Source organism: Dendrobates tinctorius, unplaced genomic scaffold (genome assembly GCF_039654945.1).
Source record: "Dendrobates tinctorius isolate UK_male_01 unplaced genomic scaffold, ASM3965494v1 ptg000281l, whole genome shotgun sequence".
Taxonomy (NCBI): domain Eukaryota; kingdom Metazoa; phylum Chordata; class Amphibia; order Anura; family Dendrobatidae; genus Dendrobates; species Dendrobates tinctorius.
The window spans coordinates 2,963,241-2,988,457 of NW_027361948.1; the positions used below are offsets into that span (position 1 = coordinate 2,963,241).

Below are 25,217 nucleotides of genomic sequence, written 5' to 3' on the forward strand. Positions count from 1 at the left end.
GGGGTGGAGTGGCCCAAAGCCACACCCATCAAACCGGACAGACCCGATTAGAATAAAACATGGGAGAAATGAAAAAAAGGTTTTTCAGGGCTATGCAGGGCAAGTCAGGGCATTACATAAGTATTTATGAAATGCATAACAGACGCTGACAAAGATGATATTTTTAGCTGCTATGATACAAAAATGGTGACAGGTTCCCTTTAAGTGCTGCAAGTCAGGTGGTGTAAAGCCACTGACTCAATGAACTTACTGAAGCTGTGCAGTAGGTAATGAAAACACAAGTGAATATTTCTGGAATTACAGTTTAGATAACAAAGAAAGTTTGTTCCAAAATCAACTAATCTGTTTGACTGCCAGATCTGTTTGATAGAGCAAGGGCCAGTGCATACAATGCAGATTTGTCACATTTTTGTCTCTGTTTTTTCTGTGCAGATTTGTCATAAAATCTGATGGGTTTCCTGATGCCAGCAAAGTGAATGAAAATCCTGAAGTCTCATGAACACCTACTTATTTTTAACAGGCAGACTGGGTGCAGATTTAAATCTGTAGTATGTCATACTAAAGAGTGGGAAAAAATCTGCATCAAAAACACGTGTAAAAAAACATATTAAAATCGTGTAAAAAAAAGGGAGCAAAAATGAGCTTATTTTATGCGGCCTTGTTCCTGCTAAGAAATGCAGAAATGTTCCAGAAATTCCTGCACCAAATACTTAATGTGTGCACATACCCTAAAGCTGTTTTCAACTATAATCTAAAGTTCCTCCAACATTTATTGAAATCGTCAAGTGTATCTACCTGTACAGCCAAAGTAAGGTCTAGAAAGACCAAATTTGAAAGTTGTTTCCTTTAGATCGCTGTTATTTGCATAAAATATCAAATTCACATCACGTTGGTTTGTCATATAAAATATGTCAAGGAAGCCTTGCTGTTTGCAGATAAAGAATATGTACTAATTGAATTGGTTGCTAGGAAATTATATTGAGCTAATAATAAACTTGTACATTTTTTAATCTTTAGCAATCAACTTGTTCTTATAGAAGAGTTAGAAGATACTTTTAAGAGAAATGTGGCACAGACAAATGAGTAATCTTATAAAGAACTAGCTCCTTTCTCTCAAGTTTTCCACGTCGCAATGTTGTTGCTAATGCCAAATATGAGAGCAACATAGTGACGTAATATGACTTTAAAACAAAGTCTCTCATAACTTATCAATACAGGATAAATAAAATGACACACCATTCCTGCTAGGCTTCTAATGTTTGCAAAATACACAGAAAAGAGCTATAGGATAGAATTAAAATCTGTTTCTTAAACTAGTAATAATATAAAATTTGAAAATTTGGTTTAATAACTTTTACCGTCCACTTTATTGAAGAAACATTGATTACCCTAACATACCAGCTCATTAGAAACATTTTAGATGGCTATACCCACCATGAACAAAGATTAAAATGGCGCCTCCTTAACACCACTACACCCCTAGCTACCTGGAGCAGGAGGACTTGATGCTTATTTGTGCAGGAGTTTGAGTATCTTAAAAACAGGCTATGGGACTAAAGCTGGAGTCACACATTGCGACTTACCAGCGATCCCGACAATGATATCAACGTGTCAGGATCGCTGGTAAGTCGCTATGTGATCGCTGGTGAGCTGTCAAACAGACAGCTTCACCAGCGATCAGCACAGCGATGCCGAGCGCCCGGCATCACTGTGTTCATTAGCGCTGATGCCATATCCCTGTAAAAAAATAGAATTAAAATAAAAAATATTGTTATTCTCACCTTCCGACGTCCCGCGTAGCCATCCTGCCTCTCTCCACGCTCCGGTCCCAGTAATCCTTTGCGAGAATGACCGCAAGAATGTCACGGTCTCGTGGCAGCGCGACGTCTCGCGGTGATTCGTGCAAAGGATCACTGGGACCGAAGCTTGGAGAGAGGCGAGATGGCTGCGCGGAACGTCGGAATGTGAAAATAACAATATTTTTTATTTTTTTATTATTTTTTACAGCTGATCGCTGGTCTCCCGCCTGTCACACGCAGCGATGTGTGCTGGCCAGCGGGAGACCAGCAACGAAAAATATGTCCAGAGGTTTCTTGCAGCGATCAGCGATACCGGCAGGGGGGCCGGTATCGGTATTTGATCAGCCTATGCATTTGGATGAGTACTTGGGCTGTGACACTTGTGAATACAGAATTAGCTGATAAGAAAAATTTTGATCTGTGAAACTAGAGCACTTAATCACTTTTAACCCCTTCATGATCAAGCCTATTTTGACCTTATTGACCAGGCCATTTTTTGCATTTTTATGAGGTAATAACTGAGGAACACTTCAACAGATCCTAGCGATTCTGAGATCGTTTTTTCGTGACATATTGGGCTTCATGTCATTGGTAAATTTAGGTCGTTAATTTTTGCGTTTATTTGTGAAAAATTTGGAATTTTGGAGAAAGTTTTGAAAATTTTGCAATTTTCAAATTTTGATTTTTTATTCTGTTAAACCAGAGAGTTATGTGACACAAAATAGTTAATAAATAACATTTCCCAGATGTCTACTTTACATCAGCACAATTTTGGAAACAAAATTTTTTTGTTAAGAAATTAAAAGGGTTAAAAGCACCCCTTCTGCGGAAGCTATTCATCGAAATGCGCGTTAAGGAGGACCCTGGGTGATTCTTTCATTCTGGTAAATATGTTATTGCTTTAATTCTCTAGCCATGAGGTGTATTTCCCTTACTTGATCCTCTCTATACCCACATCATTTATTTTTAGGAAGGATTTTTTCCTTCTGAGATCAGCTATGGGAAAACCAGCAATGTCTGGGTTCCATCTATTTCATTGTGCACAATGTCGCTGCAGGCTTCATTTAATATGCTAATAGGCTCTAATATGTGAGATTATATCATTAATATTATCTATTTCTGTTTGCTGCACCAGCACTTTAAAAATTGTTTTATATTCTCTCATCTGCTACATTATTGTACCAGTCATTTTATAGTTCTTATATTTGTCACCCAGTGTCATGCTATTTTCCACTTTCTGTATGGTTTGCTGTTTCTTTTTATTTTTTGTGTTATTTAATAAAATTTGAATATTTTATATAATATCCTTGGAGGACCTTTTTCTCTATAGTGTTTATACTTGGTTTCACAGTCCTCCGTGTTATAACCTTTCTCTCGTCCTTAAATAAGGGTTAAAAGTTGACCAGTGATTTCTCATTTTTACAACAAAATTTACAAAACCATTTTTTTAGGAACCATCTCACATTTAAAGTCACTTTGAGAGGTCTATATGGCAGAAAATACCCAAAAGTGACACCATTCTAAAAACTGCACCCCTCAAGCTACTCAAAACTACATTCAAGAAGATTATTAACCCTTCAGGTGCTTCACAGGAACTAAAGCAATGTGGAAGGAAAAAATGGACATTTTAATTATTCCAACAAAAATGTTCTTTTAGCATCAATTTTTTCATTTTCACATAGGCAACAGGATAAAATGGATCCTAAAATTTCTTGGGCAATTTCTCCTGAGTCCACCGATACCACATATGTGGTCATAAACCACTGTTTGGGCGCACGGCAGGGCCCGGAAGGGAAGGAGCACCATTTGACTTTTTGAATGGAAAATTGGCTCCAATCGTTTGGGACACCATGTTGCATTTGGAGAGCCCCTGTGTGCCTAAACAATGGAGCTCCCCCACAAGTCACCCCATTTTGGAAACTAGACCCCTGAAGGAACTTATCTAGATGTGTGGTGAGCACTTTGAACCCTCAAGTGTTTCACAGAAGTTTATAACGCAGAGCAGTGAAAATAAAAAATCATTTTTTTTCCTCAAAAATTATTTTTTAGCTGGCTATTTTTTATTTTTGCAATGCTAACAGGAGAAATTGAACCACAAAAGTTGTTGTGCAATTTGTCCTGAGTACAACAATACCCCATACGTGGGGGAACCACTGTTTGGGTGCATGGGAGAGCTCAGAAGGGAAGGAGAGCCATTTTGAAATGCAGACTTTGATGGAATGTTCTGCAGGCGTCATGTTGTGTTTGCAGTGCCCCTGATGTGCCTAAACAGTAGAAACCCCCCACAAGTGACCCCATTTTGGAAACTGGATCCCCCATGGAGCTTATCAAGATGTGTAGTGAGCACTTTGAACCCCCAAGTGCTTCACAGAAGTTTAGAAACGCAGAGCCATGAAAATAAAAATAAAACATTTTTCCTCAAAATTTTTTTAAGCCCGCTATTTTTTTATTTTCCCAAGGGTAACAGGATAAATTTGACCCCAAAAGTTGTTGTCCAGATTGTCCTGAGTACGCTGGTACCCCATATGTGGGGGGAACCACTGTTTGGGCGCAAGGCAGGGCTCAGAAGGGAAGGAACGCCATTTGACTTTTTGAATGGAATATTAGCTCCAATTGTTAGCGGACACCATGTTGTGTTTGGAGAGCTCCTACGTGCCTAAACTTTGGAACTCCCCCACAAATGACCCCATTTTGGAAACTAGACTCCCTAAGGAACTTATCTAGATGCATAGTGAACACTTTGAACCCCCAGGTGCTTCACAGAAGTGTATGACACAGAGCCGTGAAAATAAAAATACAGATAGGCTCATATATATTTGGACAGAGACAACATTTTTCTAATTTTGGTTCTAGACATTACCACAATGAATTTTAAATAAAACAATTCAGATGAAGTTGAAGTTCAGACTTTCAGCTTTCATTTGAGGGTATCCACATTAAAATTGGATGAAGGATTTAGGAGTTTCAGCTCCTTAACATGTGCCACCCTGTTTTTAAAGGGACCAAAAGTAATTGGACAGATTAAATAATTGTAAATAAAATGTTCATTTTTAGTACTTGGTTGAAAACCCTTTGTTGACAATGACTGCCTGAAGTCTTGAACTCATGGACATCACCAGACGCTGTGTTTCCTCCTTTTTGATGGTCTGCCAGGCCTTCACTGCGGTGGTTTTCAGTTGCTGTTTGCTTGTGGGCCTTTCTGTCTGAAGTTTAGTCTTTAACAAGTGAAATGCATGCTCAATTGGGTTGAGATCAGGTGACTGAATTGGACATTCAAGAATATTCCACTTCTTTGCTTTAATAAACTCCTGGGTTGCTTTGGCTTTATGTTTTGGGTCATTGTCCATCTGTAGTATGAAATGATGACCAATCAGTTTGGCTGCATTTGGCTGGATCTGAGCACACAGTATGGCTCTGAATTCCTCAGAATTCATTCGGCTGCTTCTGTCCTGTGTCACATCATCAATAAACACTAGTGACCCAGTGCCACTGGCAGCCATGCATGCCCAAGCCATCACACTGCCTCTGCCATGTTTTACAGATGATGTGGTATGCTTTGGATCGTGAGCTGTACCACGCCTTCACCATACTTTTCTCTTTCCACCATTCTGGTAGAGGTTGATCTTGGTTTCATCTGTCCAAAGAATGTTCTTCCAGAACTGTGCTGGCTTTCTTAGATGTTTTTTAGCAAAGTCCAGTCTACCCTCTTTATTCTTGATGCTTATGAGTGGCTTGCACCGTGCAGTGTACCCTCTGTATTTACTTTCTTGCAGTCTTCTCTTTATGGTAGATTTGGATATTGATACGCCTACCTCCTGGAGAGTGTTGTTCACTTGGTTGGCTGTTGTGAAGGGGTTTCTCTTCACCATGGAGATTATTCTGCGATCATCCACCACTGTTGTCTTCCGTGGGCGCCCAGGTCTTTTTGCATTGATGAGTTCCCAAGAGCTTTCTTTCTTTCTCAGGATGTACCATACTGTAGATTTTGCCACTCCTAATGTTGTAGCAATTTCTTGGATGGTTTTTTTCTGTTTTTGCAGCTTAAGGATGGCTTGTTTCACCTGCATGGAGAGCTCCTTTGACCGCTGGTTTCCTTCACAGCAAAACCTTCCAAATGCAAGCACCACACCTCAAATCAACTCCAGGCCTTTTATCTGCTTAATTGAGAATGACATAATGAAGGGCTTGCCCACACCTGTCCATGAAATAGCCTTGGAGTCAATTTTCCAATTACTTTTGGTCCCTTTAAAAACAGGGTGGCACACGTTAAGGAGCTGAAACTCCTAAACCCTTTATCCAATGTTAATGTGGATACCCTCAAATGAAAGCTGAAAGTCTGAACTTCAACTGCATCTGAATTGTTTTGTTTAAAATTCATTGTGGTAATGTCTAGAGCCAAAATTAGAAAAATGTTGTCTCTGTCCAAATATATATGGACCTACCTGCTATTTTTTTCCTCAAAAAAAATGATTTTTTAGCCCGCTATTTTTTATTTTCACAAGGGGACCAGGAGAAATTAGGCCACAAAAGTTGTTGTCCAGTTTGTCCTGAGTACGCTGGTACCCCATATGTGGGGGGGAACCACGGTTTGGGCACACGTCGGGGCTCGGAAGGGAGGCAGTGACGTTTTGGAATGCAGACTTTGATGGAATGGTCTGCGGGCGTCATGTAGATTTGCAGAGTCCCTGATGTGCCTAAACAGTAGAAACTCCCCACAAGTGACCCCACTTTGGAAAATAGACTCCCCAAGGAACTTAAATAGATGTGTGGTGAGCACTTTGAACCCCCAAGTGGTTCACAGAAGTTTATAACGCAGAGCCGTGAAAGTAAAAAATAATTTTTTTCCTCAAAAGTGATTTTTTTAGCTCACAAGTTTTTCCAGCTTCAAAATTTGATAAATATACCCTTTTTACAGACTGGTGATGGAATTATTGATGCTTGACTAGGCAGATTACATCTATGAGTCAGAAGGCCTAGCAGACACAGACAGCCTTTTTTAAAATGTTGGGAGCACAGTGATCAGCTGATCATTGCCGGTCCCATTTCTGGGACAGAGGCTCCAGTAGGGGAAATATGGATTTGCATGGGGCTATTTAAATAAATATCCAATGGCCATCTATATAAAATAAGGAGTGCATGAATTCAACAGAATGGGAGCAATTCTCAGAGAGAGGAAGAAGTCTGAATTTTGCCACAATCAAGAATACCAGCCAGATTCAAAGTGCATTGTTTTGCTATGACCTTGCCTGGAAGTTGATTACTTTAAAGTCTTTCAAAGAAAGTCTTGGATGTTTTACTCCTTGTATGCCAGAGGTTATTAAAGAGACCATTGGTTGGGGTGATTTCTGTGCATGAGAATCTTCTAATATGTGGGACTGGTGAGCTGGTTCCTTTTAACATATTCTCTCAAGACAACCCATTTAAAGTAGGTGCTGCATATATAGTAGTATTTACAAAAACACAATATTAGCACCAGATCAGCAATGCAAAGTGTCTTCAAATCTATTCAGCATTATAAGAGACTTCAAAAAGCTGCCATTATAAGATACAATTGTGGCCAAAAGTATTGACACCCCTGCAATTCTGTCAGATAATACTCAGTTTCTTCCTGAAAATGATTGCAAACACAAATTCTTTGGTATTATTATCTTCATTTAATTTGTCTTAAATGAAAAAACACAAAAAGAATTGTCCTAAAGCCAAATTGGATATACAGTCATATGTAAAAGTTTGGGCATCCCTATTAATGTTAACCTTTTTTCTTTATAACAATTTTGGTTTTTGCAACAGCTATTTCAGTTTCATATATCTAATAACTGATGGACTCAGTTATATTTCTGGATTCAAATGAGGTTTATTGTACTAACAGAAAATGTGCAATCTGCATTTAAACAAAATTTGACCGGTGCAAAAGTATGGGCACCCTTATCATTTTCTTGATTTGAACACTCCTAACTACTTTTTACTGACTTCCTGAAGCACTAAATTGGTTTTGTGACCTCATTGAGCTTTGAACTTCATAGCCAGGTGTATCAAATCATGAGAAAAGGTATTTAAGGTGGCCACTTGCAAGTAGTTCTCCTATTTGATTCTCCTATGAAGAGTGGCATCATGGGCTCCTCAAAACAACTCTCAAATGATCTGAAAACAAAGATTATTCAACATAGCTTTTCAGGGGAAGGATACAAAAAGTTGTGTCAGAGATTTAACCTGTCAGTTTCCACTGTGAGGAACATAGTAAGGAAATGGAAGAACACAGGTACAGTTCTTGTTAAGCCCAGAAGTGGCAGGCCAAGAAAAATATCAGAAAGGCAGAGAAGAAGAATGGTGAGAACAGTCAAGGACAATCCACAGACCACCTCCAAAGACCTGCAGCATCATCTTGCTGCAGATGGTGTCACTGTGAATCGGTCAACAATACAGCGCATGCATAACGCCTTTTTGTATGACCAAACAACTCAATCTTTGTTTCATCAGTCCACAGGACCTTCTTCCAAAATGTAACTGGCTTGTCCAAATGTGCTTTTGCATACCTCAGGCGACTCTGTTTGTGGCGTGCTTGCAGAAACGGCTTCTTTCGCATCACTCTCCCATACAGCTTCTCCTTGTGCAAAGTGCGCTGTATTGTTGACCGATGCACAGTGACACCATCTGCAGCAAGATGATGCTGCAGGTCTTTGGAGGTGGTCTGTGGATTGTCCTTGACTGTTCTCACCATTCTTCTTCTCTGCCTTTCTGATATTTTTCTTGGCCTGCCACTTCTGGGCTTAACAAGAACTGTACCTGTGTTCTTCCATTTCCTTACTATGTTCCTCACAGTGGAAACTGACAGGTTAAATCTCTGAGACAACTTTTTGTATCCTTCCCCTGAAAAGCTATGTTGAATAATCTTTGTTTTCAGATCATTTTAGAGTTGTTTTGAGGAGCCCATGATGCCACTCTTCATATGAGAATCAAATAGGAGAACTACTTGCAAGTGGCCACTTTAAATACCTTTTCTCATGATTTGATACACCTGGCTATGAAGTTCAAAGCTAAATGAGGTTACAAAACCAATTTAGTGCTTCAGGAAGTCAGTAAAAAGTAGTTAGGAGTGTTCAAATCAAGAAAATGATAAGGGTGCCCATACTTTTGCACCGGTCAAATTTTGTTTAAATGCAGATTGCACATTTTCTGTTAGTACAATAAACCTCATTTGAATCCAGAAATATAACTGAGTCCATCAGTTATTAGATATATGAAACTGAAATAGCTGTTGCAAAAACCAAAATTGTTATAAAGAAAAAAGGTTAACATTAATAGGGGTGCCCAAACTTTTACATATGACTGTAATTCCACACCAAACATAAAAAAGAGGGTGGACAAAAGTATTGGCACTGCTTGAAAAATCATGTGATGCTTCTCTAATTTGTGTAATTAACAGCACCTGTAACTTAACTGTGGCACCTAACAGGTGTTGGCAATAACTAAATCAAACTTGCAGCTAGTTGACATGGATTAAAGTTGACTCAACCTCTGTCCTGTGTCCTTGTGTGTACCACATTGAGCATGGAGAAAAGAAAGAAGACCAAAGAACTGTCTGAGGACTTGAGAAACCAAATTGTGAGGAAGCATGAGCAATCTCAAGGCTACAAGTCCATCTCCAAAGACCTGAATGTTCCTGTGTCTACCGTGCGCAGTGTCATCAAGAAGTTTAAAGCCCATGGCACTGTGGCTAACCTCCCTAGATGTGGACGGAAAAGAAAAATTGACAAGAGATTTCAACGCAAGATTGTGCGGATGTTGGATAAAGAACCTCGACTAACATCCAAACAAGTTCAAGCTGCCCTGCTGTCCAAGGGTACAACAGTGTCAACCCGTACTATCCGTCGGCATCTGAATGAAAAGGGACTGTATGGTAGGAGACCCAGGAAGACCCCACTTCTTACCCCAAGTCATAAAAAAGCCAGGCTGGAGTTTGCCAAAACTTACCTGAAAAAGCCTAAAACGTTTTGGAAGAATGTTCTCTGGTCAAATGAGACAAAAGTAGAGCTTTTTGGGCAAAGGCATCAACATAGAGTTTACAGGAGAAAAAAAGAGGCATTCAAAGAAAAGAACACGGTCCCTACAGTCAAACATGGCGGAGGTTCCCTGATGTTTTGGGGTTGTTTTGCTGCCTCTGGCACTGGACTGCTTGACCGTGTGCATGGAATTATGAAGTCTGAAGACTACCAACAAATTTTGCAGCATAATGTAGGGCCCAGTGTGAGAAAGCTGGGTCTCCCTCAGAGGTCATGGGTCTTCCAGCAGGACAATGACCCAAAACACACTTTAAAAAGCACTAGAAAATGGTTTGAGAGAAAGCACTGGAGACTTTTAAGGTGGCCAGCAATGAGTCCAGACCTGAATCCCACAGAACACCTGTGGAGAGATCTAAAAATGGCAGTTTGGAGAAGGCACCCTTCAAATATCAGGGACCTGGAGCAGTTTGCCAAAGAAGAATGGTCTAAAATTCCAGCAGAGCATTGTAAGAAACTCATTGATGGTTACCGGAAGCGGTTGGTCGCAGTTATTTTGGCTTAAGGTTGTGCAACCAAGTATTAGGCTGAGGGTGCCAATACTTTTGTCTGGCCCATTTTTGGAGTTTTGTGTGAAATGATCAATGTTTTGCTTTTTGCTTCATTCTCTTTTGTGTTTTTTCATTTAAGACAAATTAAATGAAGATAATAATACCAAAGAATTTGTGTTTGCAATCATTTTCAGGAAGAAACTGAGTATTATCTGACAGAATTGCAGGGGTGTCAATACTTTTGGCCACAACTGTATGTCTTAGATATAGTTCTACATTATTCTGCATTACTGGCCAATTCGAAGAGAATTTCATTGAAACATCTCCCAGTCAAGGTGTATTAATGAATAGCATATAGAAAATAATCTCCATGGGTTTTAACTGAAGAAAGTGCTTTTTCTGTTATACAGTACTCCCACTCTGCTCTCCTACTTGTGAGAGCGTCTCGATCCTGGAGTTATATTCAGCTAAACAGCAGGTCTTTTCGCTGGGGAAAACCAGGGTGAACTGCTGTAATTTTCTTTTTAAAACTCCAACAAAGCTTGTTGGTTTTTTTTTGCAAGAGCCACAGGAGTATTTTTAAAGTACAAAAATACCTTAAATACATTATATTCTCCAAACGGCAGTATGATAATAGTAAATGGTTTTGAGGCCCATTGTTAGAAACATTTTGTGAACATGTTATAGCAATTTAATTAATGTGATTGTCAGGTTTCATAAAATGCAAGTTAACTTGTTTTTAACAAACCATGGTAGTGGAGTGCCCTGATCCATGTGGGAAAACAGCTCTGTAAATGACAGAATTTAGATTTGTCTAAATTCACTCTTGTCATGCTACTTTATTGCAAATAAATGCATGTAATAGTCACAAAGCATCATTGTAGCTCTGAGAGCAACATATATACTTATGTGTATATATACTGTATATATCCAAGAAAGGAAGACACGCATCCAATAGAGTAAAAAAGTAAGGATCCACCATCACCAACTAGGTTTCAGCTTTCTCTATGGAGCCTTTCTCAAGCAGCACTCATGGTGAATAGAGGATCCTTACTTTTTCAATACTTTTTTGGACTTTAATATATTTGCCAAATTTCTGTGGGAGAATTTTACACCTATTTATACATTGCTGCTCTTTTTCTTTATATAGATAGATAGATAGATAGATATACACTGGCCAGCAAGTGAGCAAACAATAATTAAAATTGATGTGTTAAAGGCAAGAAGCATAAACGAGTGTAAGAATCTCAGTGACTTTGACAAGGGACAACTTATGATGGCTGTTATGGACTCATTTAGTGAGGTGAATTCTCTAAGCCATAGGACTGGGTGGGCAGCACACATTTGGAGGCACTGGTGGAATGGTGCAGATTTTAATGGATGACAAGTGAATCAGCAATTACCAGAGTGGAAGGCAAACATGCCAAGCAAATGGCACAGCCAGGTCGAATGGATAACTGTATAAGAAACTGGAGTCATTCAGCAGGGAAACAGTTAATAACAGGAATGCAGTGCCTTTTGCAAGGGCAATGGCTTAATAAGAGTAAAAAGGGCCCTATAAAATATAACTTTTATTCATAATTTAAAAGAACTGTACAAAAATCCCCACACAATCAATACAAAAATATCTAGCACGACAAGAAATGAGATATACTGTATGTATATTTGCCATCTAGCAACTGTCAATTGCTGAAAAAAGATGTATCCGAGCCTTTAGAAGTTCTATTCCTGCATATTACTGAAAACCCAATTCGAGAATAAAGTGCAAAATTAGTGCAATAAAAATAACTATTTGGGTTGTTTTGGGCACATAAATGGATATAATGCTTATACTCAAATACATAAATATTTTAGTTAGCTATGAATCCTCAATCAAATCAGATAAATAGGAAAGGTAGGGGCCTGTATTTTCCCTAATGCACCCTATTAACTCTCCCTGCCTGGCTACAGAGGTTGGCACCCTACTGTGAAACGGTATGGTGCCCCCACTCAATGTCGGCAACCCTAATGAAACCCTAAACAGGTAAAGAAATCATTGAAAGTGCCCTCTGTACTACAGAAACATATAGAATCTTTTTCAACACACAATGGTAAGCCCCCTATACAACGAATGTAGCAAAAAAGAAGGGGTGAGCTACTATATGAAAGGGTAGAAACCATATTTCAAGACAAGAGTTTAAATCTGTTCAATTGGGTACCGTTATAAACCAAAAAAGTTGTTATATACACATATGCTCAAGATGTCAGTACAATGGGTGGTTATAGTAAAATAGCATTATATAGGTATTAGTAGAATAAGGGATTTTCATAACCATAAGCATTCATATCACATAAAAAGGTGCTCCCCAATCAGAGCAGAGGAAAATTTATTTAACTTATAATGGCACATGATTCCAACGGATCCTGCTGGGATCATACACATCCATAATAGATGTACATGTTTCTTATTCAAAACATATTGAAAACATGACACTTAACATGAAACAACTTGTCCCACCGCGTTTTCCCCTGCGTTGTCCAGTGTTCCTCAGGATATCGATGGGAGACCTCAATCTCTCTCCATATAGATAGATACCAATGTAGCAGCCAGATGTGGAAAGCTCATAAAGGCTTTTCCAAAGCTACTTACAGCTGTAATTGACACAAAAGGAGGCTCTACAAAGTACTGACTTTAGGGGAGTGAATAGCTCTGTACACTGAAGGTTTCAGTTACTTTGTCCTATTGTTTGCTTCACAATAAAAAGAAAACCAAATGTTCACAATTGCAGGCATATTCTTTACGTGAACTGATGTGAACCCTCAAAAAAAACAGTGAAATTCTAAGTTGTGAGGTAGTAAAACACAAAAAATGCCAGCGGGGTGAATACATTTGCAAGCCATTGTATATATATAAATATATATTTATATATATGTTTATTTCACATTGAATATTACATCAATTTATATTCTGAATGTAGACACTGTTTTCTTGTATTCTGTGAATGGGTCTGTACAATGTCTGTTAGAAATTGAGTCAACCCTTTGTAAATAAAGAATTGTAATAAAGGGATCAACCTCAGTATCCTAATTATTAGAGTTGAGCAACTTTTGGTTTTTTAGGGTCGAGTTTCGTTTCGTGAAACCCGACTTTTCCAAAAGTCGGGTCGAGCAAGATCGGCCGATTATAGGGAAAAGTCAGGGTCGTCCCGAAACACGAAACCCAATGTAAGTCAATGGGCAATAAAAGTCGGCAGTGAGAGGAGGACAGGAAACACACCTACAGTGCCCATTTGAATGCCAAAAGCATCAATTCTTCTTACTTAAGCTTGTCAACCTTAATTAACTTCATAATACAAGTTACGCACTGAAAAATGGGGGTTATTTGGCTAAAGTTGTGGGGGGGTAGGGCTGGCTCCAGGTTTTCATGTGCCCTGGGTGAAAGAGCGCCCCTTTAACACATACCACAACTCATCATGCTCCGATACGGCAGAGAAATAGCGGTATAGTACAATGAAAAATACTTCACTTTTTACATCTCATGACGAGGCCCATCTATTTCTCCATACAGAATCATTGTTCCCATATAATGTTTGAAACAGTATATGATGAGCTCCACATAATGCTACAGTATATGTTGGTCCCCATGGATGAAGCTCCACTGTCTTATGGGCCCAAATAATGCTCCAAACACAATGGGCCCCATTTCTAATGCTCTAGAGTATAATGGGCCCTGTAAATGCTGCTCCAGTGTCTGATGTCCACCTTTGGAATGTTCCAGTGTATGGTGGGCCCCATCTATCATTCTCCAGAGTATAGTGCTCCCTAAAAATTGCTGTCCCAACATTGAAAACAATCAAATAAGTCTCCTCGCTAGGGAATCCCTGTACTAGTCTGGACTCCTCGTCATCCCCATCTTCCATCTCACTGCACAGTATTTCAACCTTGCAAGTGCTGTGATCCTGAGCAAGCAGGGGGGGCCCACTCGTTGGCGATGGCACTGGCACAGGGCCCCTGATAGTACGGTGGTGTGTCTGATGGCGGGTGGGCCGAACCTGCACTTTCATCTGCAGCTTCCTCTTTGTCACCGAGTAAGATGGAACTGTATATGGGAAGGGTAACCTGAGTTTCATCAGGGTCAGATTCAGGCCGTGTAGCGTGCGAGGGGAAAGTAGTGGTCTGGGTCAATGTACCAGCAGATTCATCGAGCAGTGGCTGGGCATCAGTGCACTTGTGTCGCCCCCAGGAGTATGGTCACCACAGTGGCATTACCTTCCTCCTTTCGGAGTGTGATGTCATGCTTGGGATCAACGAAGGATCTCTCTAGCAGGTTAACTGATTGGGCGGCGTTATTCCCACCAGTCATGACCCTCCAAACAGCGTTCATGAAGGCAAAGTGTTTGTTGTACGTGGGCAGTGTGGTTGCAAAGCTGAACCTTAAAGGAATGTCCAGAAGGGCACCACCAGGAGTGGAGCCTACGGTTAAATTCGACTCCACCTGGGAAACCTCAACCATGCCAGCTACAGAAAAGATGCACACATTGCAGGCTTAATTCCGTTAACGAACGAGACTCCGTCATGCCCCGCGGTCCGAGTCCGGCTTACTAGAGGGACACGTGAGGCTCTGGCACATGAGATTGGCCAATAACTGGTGTGTCATGCCCTTACATGCCCGTGGCTGCATGTGCGCTACACTGAAAAGGCCAGCGTTTGTCGCTTACAGGTGCAGATAACCCGCTGAACAACGTTAGTGATGGGGATCACTAATTACAATTATTACCCGCGAACGATGATTTCCCAGTAAGTGCAGGTCAACCGCAGTTCCGGAATTAGGCCTAACCGTCATTCCTGAAAAAATGAAAAACTTACGTGTGCAAACCACAGGTGCTGTAGCTTGCTTAACAGCTCGCCAGCCGTTCTCACGCCCAGTATGGATTACACGTGATTGCACAAAGGTGAGAAAGGGTACCGTATCCCCGGATAACATGTATGGATAGCGTACACATTCAAAATATATGTCTATACATCAGGAGGCAGGCTCAGATGGTGTAAGGCCCAGTATGGATTGCACGTGATTGCACAAAGGTGAGAAAGGGTACCGTATCCCCGGATAACATGTATGGATAGCGTACACATTCAAAATATATGTCTATACATCAGGAGGCAGGCTCAGACGGTGTCAGGCACAGTATGGATTTGACGGCCCAGACTACACAGTGGAGGAGCAGGGAGAGGTAAAGATTGCAAATGCTGGGGCCCTGCCCAAGCAAGGGGGCCCACTCGTGGGCGTTGGTACTGGCACTGGGCCCCTCATAGTACGGCGGTGTGTCTGACGGCGGGTGTGCACCACCACCGTCAGAGACACTTGATTGCACTATGAGAGACCCTGTGCCAGTGCCCGCGCCCAAGAGTCGGCCTACCCACCTGTCCAGGGCAACGGCACTCGCACGGTGTCGTGCGCTAGGTGGTGACCCCGGCCATGGGGGGGGAGGCAGCACATTTAGGGAGTTTTAGAAAGTGGCATATGTTGATGTTGGACATTCAGCTGATGCAAAAGGCGAAATAGGTCAAGTCCCAGGAAGAGGTGGACCAAAGCAAGACATTTTTCTGTCACCCTATGTGTCATCAGGGGAAGGTGGGACAAAATCCTTGGAAACCCATGCATGGTTCATTTTAATGAAGGTTAGATCATCCACATTTTGGGTTGACAGACGGGTCCTTTTTTCTGTCAGGATTGATCCAGCTGCACTGAAGACTCTTTCCGATAGCACACTTGCAGCTGGGCAAGCGAGCTCCTGTAAGGCATATTGTGCCAATTCAGGCCAGGTGTCCAGTTTAGCGGCCCAATAGTCAAAGGGGAATGACCTGTGTGGGAGAACATCGATATGGGAGGAAAAGTAGTTTGTAACCATAGTTGACAACTGCTGTCTCCTGTCACTTTCCATCGATGCAGTATTACCAGTTGTGTGAGCGGTACTTGAAAAATCAGTCCACAACATTGTCATGAAACCCCTGTCTCCGATGCCACTTCTGCTGTGTGCACCATGAACACCTCTGCCAAGCTGCCCCCGGCCCGTATGGCTCGTGTGAGAACCATCACCGCTGCTGTGTGCTGGGAATGCCTCAAGCAACCGATTTACCAGAGTTGCTTGTTTATTAGCCAATATTAGGTCAAGGTTCTCCTGTGGCATGATGTTTTGTAATTTGCCTTTATAGCGTGGATCCAGGATGCTGGTCAACCAGTAGTCGTCATCGTTCATCATATTGGCAATGCGGGGGTCCCTTTTTAGGATCTGCAAGGCATAATCTGACATGTGGGCCAATGTTCCCGGTGTCAATGATGCACTGCGAGTGCTGGTTGGAGGAGCACTTTCTGGCAAATCCACATCATCCCTCCAGTCACGCACAAACCCTGTACCAGACCTTGCCACGCCAACATTTTCACTTGCCCCACGAGATGCATCCTCCTCCCCTAAGTAATCATCCCCATCATCATCCTCCTCCTCCTCTTCTTCCTCCACCTCGTTCAGGAGAGGTCCCTGAGCAGACAATGGCTGAATGTCATCAAGGATTCCCTCCTCGTCAACATTGGCTGCAGACGCCTGCTCCTTAAGGTGCATCAAAGTTTGCATGAGCAGACGCATAAGTGGGATGCTCATGCTTAGGATGGCGTCATCTGCGCTTACCAGCCGTGTGCATTCCTCAAAACACTGAAGGACTTTACAGAGGTCTTTCAGCTTCGACCACTGCACACCTGTCAACTCCATGTCTGCTCTCAAAGTGCCTGGCCGTGTATCCTCCCACAAATGCATTATGGCCTGCCTCTGCTCGCACAGCCGCTCCACCATGTGCAGGGTGGAGTTCCACCTTGTTGCAATGTCGATAATGAGGCGGTGGTTGGGAAGGTGGAGCAATCGCTGCAGCTTCTGCATACGAACGGAGTGTACAAGCGACCGACGGATGTGCGCGCACAGTCTTCGCACCTTCTGGAGCAGGGCTGTTAACTCCGGATAATTTTTGAGGAAGCACTGCACCACCAGGTTCAAGGTGTGAGCCAAGCAAGGTACGTGGCTGAGTTTTGAAAGGGCTATGGCTGCCACAAAATTACGGCCGTTATCACTAACTACCTTGCCTGCCTCAAGATGTACACTGCCCAGCCATGACTCAGTTTGTCGCTTCAAGTACTCGGCCAGCACCTCGGCGGTGTGTCTGTCGCCCAAACACATCATCTGCAACACAGCCTGCTGACGCTTTCCACTAGCTGCTCGATAGGGGGACACCTCATGTGCAACAGTGGCAGCTGCAGATGGAGTGCTCGTACGACTGCGCTCTGTGGACGAGCTTTCGCTTCTGGAGGAGGAGGAGGAGGAGGGTCGAACGCCTACAGCCAACTGTTTCCTATACCGTGGGCTAGGCAGCACTGTCCCACCACCGCTGTCCCCTGTGGACCCTGCATCCACCACATTAACCCAGTGCGCAGTGATGGACACGTAACGGCCCTGGCCATGCCGACTGGACCATGCATCAGTTCAGAGGTGCACCTTTCCACTCACTGACTGCTTGAGTGCATGGACAATGCGGTCTTTTACATGATGGTGGAGGGCTGGGATGGCTTTGCAAGAGAAGAAGTGGCGACTGGGTAGGTCATAGCGTGGTACTGCATAGGCCATGAGTTCGCGGAAAGCTGCGCTTTCCACCAACCGATAGGGCATCATCTCAAACGAGATTAGTTTGGCAATGTGGGCGTTCAAACCCAGTGTACGCGGATGAGAGACTGAGTACTTTCTTGACCTACTCATAGTGTCTGAGAGGGTGAGCTGGACTTGAGAGCTGCATATGGTGGAAGTAGCGGTGGACAGGGCGGACTGAGAGAGGGTTGATGATGGTGATGGAGTTGGTGTTCTTTCTGATGGCCTAGATTCAGTATTTCGTTGATATAACAGTGGGATTCCCTGACTGCTGTGGCCTTGCAACGACACCTCAACATTTGCTGCTGTGCTAACCGGTGGGCTTACAGTGGGGCAAACAATGTAGCGTTGCTGACTACCTTCTTTGTGATCAGTTGCATATGTGGCACTTGAGGTTTGGTGTTGTGTCCACGCTTGCAAGTGCATGGTGGTTAAATGTCTAAGCATGCAACTGGTATTCAAATTTTTCAGATTTTTCCCTCGGCTAAAGGTCTTTGCGCACTTCTTACAGATAACCTTGGCCTGATCATGAGGATTTTGTTCAAAAAATTGCCACACTGCACTCTTCCTACTTTGGCAGACATTTTGCGGCCTAGCACGCTGTGATCTTTTGACCCTCTGGACAAGCTGTCCAGCAACTCTTTTGATTTTTGGAACCTGTCTTTGGAGTGCTCCGGGCCTGCCAGATAACAGATGTTGCGATGTCGATGTCTGCTGTGGATGCTCCTCATCTGAGCTATTGGAAGCAGCACCCTCTTCCCCCAATGGATGCCAATCTGGGTCAACAACTGGGTCATCCATCACCTCCTCTTCAATGTCATGTGCACCTTCCTCTGTGTCACCGTGTATGGTGGTATAGTGTGCGGGAAGGGGCACCTGAGTCTCATCAGGGTCAGAATCTGGCTCTGTACACTACGAGGACAATGTAGTGCTCTGAGTGAATGTACCAGCAGAATCATCTATCAGCGGCTGTGCATCAGTGCACTCCATGTCAGATTCATCTTGGCCTGGGTAATTCACCATTTCACTTGATAATCCAGGCATGGTATGTGAAAACAGCTCCATGGAGTAATCAGTAGTATGGCCTGCGTCATCCTTCAATCTTGGTTGAGGTGAAGGACACAAGGAAAGGTGTGGTTCATGAACATGAGCCTCCAATGACGACTCAGTGCTTTTACTTTTTACAACTTCAGAAGAGGAGGCGATAGAGCTGGAGGCTGAGTCAGCAATGTAAGACAAAACTTTTTCCTGATGCTCTGGCTTTAAAAGCGGTTTGCCAACTCCTAGAAAACTAAGGCTTCGAAGCCTTATGGAGCCAGACGATGACGCAGGCTCAACACCTCCTGCATTCGGTCCTATTTTGCTCTTGCCACTACCATCAGATCCACCACCAACACCATCATTACCAACTGCCAACCCCCGCCCAATTCCACGGCCTCTTCCACCAGCCTTCCTCATTTTTTGTAGAAATGTAGACAAAATCCAAAAAACTATATAGTAATGTAAAACAAGGTACAAGGTGTCTATAGGACAGGGGAGATTTTGAATTTCTGCACACACTTGTGGACACTGGACACTTATGGATTGTGTGAGGCCCACTGAATATCACAGCGCTATGTCACAGGCTCGATGGCACAGGTGTGAAAAAAGTGACTACAGGATAAGGGAGATTTTGAATTTCTGCACACACTAGTGGACACTGGACACTTTTGGATTGTGTGAGGCCCACTGAATATCAGAGCGCTATGTCACAGGCAGAAATTGGCTAGTGTATCACAAACTACAAGGTGTATGTAGAATTGGGCAGAATAGGAATCTCCCTAGAGTGTAGGTCTGTAAGAACGGAGCAAGTCCTCCACTTATCCTTCCACAGTGACACACAGATAGCTTCACGTTACACGGTACTGAGAGGAGCGTGCACGCACACGGCTGTCCGGTGTACGTAAAATTGTCAAGCTCCGTGTTTTTTAAGTATACGGACTGACACACGCAGTCTCTCTATAGTTTTGAATGTGATCAAACAGCAAATATATTTAACTGTTTGAAAGCTAGACAAAACTAGTAGGTGCAGGTCTGTAAGAACGGAACATGTCCTCGACTTATTCTCACAGAGTGACACACAGATAGCTTCACTGTGGCCGTGATAACAGCCGTTACACTGTACTGAGAGGAGCGTGCACGCACACGGCTGTCCGGTGTACGTAAAATTGTCAAGCTCCGTGTTTTTTAAGTATACGGACTGACACACGCTGTCTCTCTATAGTTTTGAATGTGATCAAACAGCAAATATATTTAACTGTTTGAAAGCTAGACAAAACTAGTAGGTGCAGGTCTGTAAGAACGGAGCATGTCCTCGACTTATTCTCACAGAGTGACACACAGATAGCTTCACTGTGGCTGTGATAACAGCCGTTATACGGTACTGTGTGAGGAGCGTACACCACTGTATGGTGTGAAAAAATGCACGCTCAGTACCTCAGCAGGACAAAAAAAAAATTGGGATTGCTTTTAAAAAAGCAGTTTGCAGAGCAGTGGATAAACAGCAATGGAGCTGTCAGGAAGCCTTAGAAGGCAGCCTAACAACCAACACCGCTGATCCACCACAATATAGCCTCCCCTTGCACTGCACACACAGTGACTGGTGTGTTGTACAGGCAAAATCGCTAGCAGCAGAAGCAGTTTTTTTTTCTTCTTCCCTGCCTAATGCTCTCCCTACAGAATCAGCAGCAGCAACCTCTCCCTATACTAAGATCGGCAGAAGTAAGATGGCGGTCGGCGTGCACGCCCTTTTATAACCCCTGTGATGCCCACCAAAGCAAGCCAATCACTTGCATGCCCTTCTGAAAGATGGTGGTGACCCCTGCCTATGTCATCACGTTGCCCACAGTGTCCGTGGATCCTGATTGGCTGAAAAAGAGCGCAAAACAAACTTTTGAAACGTGACTTTGGCGCGTAAGTCGCCGACCTCATCCTAGGGTCGGGTTTCGTTTCATGAAACCCGACTTTGACAAAAGTCGGTGACTTTTGAAATTTTTCGACCCGTTTCGCTCAACTCTACTAATTATATTTGTACCATTATACACTACTCTGTTGCTGACTCCGGTCTGTTGTGCAGATCCATTTACCCAGGATAATTTTGTTCTTCATATGTTTTATAAGGAACGCTTTCCATTTTTTTGAACCTGTTACTATCCAGCTTTTGTGGAACTTCATCTCTTTTTATGTTCAGCCTGAAATGGCATATTAAGAGTTATAGTTTTAAAGCAGCTTGGGTGTTAGGCTGGCGGAACGCACCAAATAATAAAGAAATGATAATGAGGTGCGTTCGCAGCCTGGGGTCCACCGTGCAGAGATGGTAACCTGCTGCTTGGTAATGGCGAATGCTATCGGGCGGTAAAAAAGAAGAACACACTCGGTTAACATCACCCGTTGTGTACAAGGGCGGACTCTGTTTCCTCACAGAGCCGCACTTCCGCAGAACAAAAATGCCGGAGCCTGTTGAAGCTCACAGAGCTCGGCAAAAGGGAGTGCACAGAATGCGGTTACAGAATTCTGCCCCAAGGACATCTGGTCAGAGCCCCTCTAGACCTTCTGAGCACATGGCGTCACCACTGTGGACGCCACTATAGACATAGACTATCGTGGAGTGCCGACCAAGTGAGCCATGGCGTATAGACAGGCCACTACTTGGTGATGCAGCCAGTCTCTTACTCAGCCTCCTACCTACACCTCAGCCTGGGTGCTGACAGGCAAGGCTACACAACACACGCGTACTAAGTGTAGGGGTTTCTTAATGAGTCATTCACAAGAGACATTCATGCGTGCATACTCTCTACATGGACTATACTAGCGCATGGCCGTGCGAACCTTTTATAGGTGCAGCCTTCCAGGACCTTCCTGATGGCCCAATTTGAGCTGCTTGAGGACCTGAGCATGTGACCTCCGACCACCAATGAGCTGTCGTCTCACCGGCATGCTCAGATGGAGAAAAGCAGAACTTAGTCCCAGGAGCATCTGCTTGCCGCTGACATGCATGGTGCTATAGCTGAGCCTGAAGGAGCAACCAGACATCTAGCATTAGCCTGGGCAAGATGCTGGGACCAACGTCTCTGCTGAGCAGGAACCTCTGCAGAAGAATGGGAGACCGCAGAGGGCAAGGCTTGAGATCCCCCCTGTGCAGTGGTGGAAACTCGATGCCTAACACTGGGGAACCGCAAGTTGAAATCAGCTGCATTAAAGTTAAATGAAAATATACAAAATGTCTCAGATTAAACCATAGAATAAGCCCAAGTGAGAAAGACAGTGGCTTCTAGTAACCACAGTGAAAAGGGCCAGAAAATACACAGTCCAGGATCCAGTTTCACCTAATTAGCTTGGCTACAGTAGGGCAGCAACAGAGCCAGAAAGGGAATTGCTACTCCCACGCATTACAAACATACTTTAGCCATTCAGTTTGGTGTCAACACAGATATCAAATATGAAATAAAACCTAAACACTATACGACTGGCGGACTGCAGCCACACGTGTGTGATATTCGAGCACAGCATCAGTAACTAGCAGAATCCTGAGCAGAAAGGAAAAGAAAATATGATCGTGCAATGGGTTAATCTTTTTTTTCTGTTCCCTGAGTCCTTTCAGCAAGCTTCATTAATGTTTTATAATGTTAACATATGAGAATAATTGCTTTTCTCCCTAGCAGATATTGGCAATGATTGCCAAGAAAAATAGAGTCTATAATGTCCCTTCTAGACTTCAAGACATCTCTTGTCCCTTAAGATAGTAATTCAGAGTTATGGTACTTTTTATTATCCAAATCTCTTCATTATCACCATGAAAACAGCCCAAAGCTGTTCATGTCAGTGCTTCTGGAACTGCTGCCCTGGTAAGTCAGTCATCTGAGCCCTGTTAGGATAGTATTTACTGAAGCATATTCGGTACAGGCTAAAAATGCTGCTGGGTGCACAGCCAGCCTGGATTGTAGCTCTGACAGGCACATCAGTAAGGGCCTTTGGTCAAAATCAAACAAATTTTGCTAAAAAGATAAGTGAGGATTTTGCAAAATACATTCCGCACTTATCAACGTAATGCCGAATAATACATTGGAAAACTACAAGTTGGTTCAGAAATACTGAAAAATAATTTTAGGCTGTAAATATTTAAGACATTTTTGTAGTCTATTGAGCAACGGCTCACATTTAATAAGGTTGATGCACATCTTTTTTGAGTATTTTTCTTATTCAAAATTTTTATTGTTTTATAATACACAAAAACAAGCATATCAACAGGTTCAAAAGAACACACCGTATTGAATAGTAGCTACTGAAATAGAGAATTGTGTAGTAACATGAAAACGAACATCTCTATACGGTATCAACAATAGTTTGCAAAAGACAATTGACAACCTGTTAAACTAAATAACAAGAAGGAGAAGAGAAAAAAGAAGAAATGTTTATAGGACCATGAGTACAAATCACTAAGGTAGACGGAGTATGAACTATGATACCGGCATATTAAATAACATAAAAGGATAAGATAGCAATTATCATAGCATATTTTGGTACATTGATGAGGATAAGAAGGATTCCCTGTGAAACTATTTTGCAGCCACTTTGCTAGCTGCCTTTTGAGTATGGGCTATCAGAGATACCATCCGGTGAACGCTAGACACCTCCCCAAACCATTCCTCTGGCTAAGGCAGGGCTAAGGTCTTCCAGTGTCGTGGAATTACCACCTATAGCCTGAAGAAGGTGCCTCTATAATTATTTCTGAAAAGCATTCTTCAGCATGGGAAACAAATAGTAGAATTGCTTCCGGGCTTTTAGGGATTGACACCCTCATCATTTCTTTAATCGCTTTAAGAACACCTACCCAGAAGGCCGCCAAGGCTAGGCACGCCCACCATATATGCGACATCGAACCCACATGACCCACATCGCCAGCACAAGTTGGATACTCCCGGCTCCCGGGAACCATTTATGTAAGACCAAAGGAACACGATACCATCTAGATACTATTTTATAACTAGTTTCCTGAGCTTTAGTGGCTATATTAGATTTATGAGAGAGATGGAAACATTTATACCATTGTTCTCTTGTAAAGGTTTGATGGCGCTCCCTTTCCCATGCCTTCCTGAAAGGGGGAAGCATATCCGGATCACTATTTAATGGAAGCTTATGGATATCTAAAATTGCTTGCGCAGGATTAGTGGGAGCCATACATAGGGACTCAAATGAAGAAAGGGGGCGCACCCATTCTACATGATTGGCAAATGTAGAGAATAAATGTCCTAGTTGAATATATTCAAAAGAATATCTCGCTTTCTGTAGACAATCACCTAGAATAGCTGAGAGGGGAAGCAATACACCCTCAGGGGCCACACGATAAAGATGCAAGGGTTTTTTTGGAGCTACCCAGAAAAAGGCTTGAAGAGACACCGGAGGGAAATTTTTGGTTATCTGTTATTGGAATAACAATCCTAATGGGTCAATTAAAAATCCCTTTATACTGGCAATGTGGACAGTTTTGAGTGTTTGCCTGAGACTAAATTGAATAGGGATGTTGCTTTGGGCCAAAATAGGTCAAGTCCATGGTAGAGTGGAAACTGATGTATGACAAGACTCATAGGCCATACATACCCACTCTACAGTAAATACAAAAGTCTAGGCAATACAGTCATTCTGAGGATGTTAACCAGGCCAAACCAGGAGAAGATCCCCTTTCAATCTGGACAAAAATCAACCAAAGTTCAAATCAAACAATTCTGATAACTCCGCTGAAATAATGGTGCTCATGTAGTTAATATGATTATTTGAGGGCCATTTAAATGGAAAATTAGTTTTCAGAACATTCACCTTTTCCAAGGGTAGGGAAATAATTATGGCGTCAGGTTTTTCGAGATTGATCTTAAAATTGGATCAAATACTAAAACAAGCTAGCTCACCAAAATTCTGGCAGATTATTGTCTTATGACAAAAAAAAGCGTATGCACAAGCTTTTTAGTGCATATATATGGTGTTATGTAAGGGGCCTAACTTCTAGAAAGTTCCTCTGAATCTAAAGCACTGTGTGCGCCACTGTGAGAAATTTTGCAGACCAAAAGGTTGTCGAGCCATTTCTCTTTACATAGTCATAGTCATACAATCATAGAATGTTAGAGTTGGAAAGGATCTCCATGGTCATCGCGTTCAACCCCCTGCTCAATGCAG

The 25,217-nt window shown here is 42.6% G+C and overlaps 1 protein-coding gene across 2 annotated transcripts in view; it reads right to left on the reverse strand.

Annotated features, from left to right (window-relative positions):
* Positions 1-25,217, reverse strand: part of PLXNA4 (plexin A4) — a 1,025,959-nt gene that overhangs the window by 455,260 nt on the left and 545,482 nt on the right. The window lies entirely within an intron of this gene.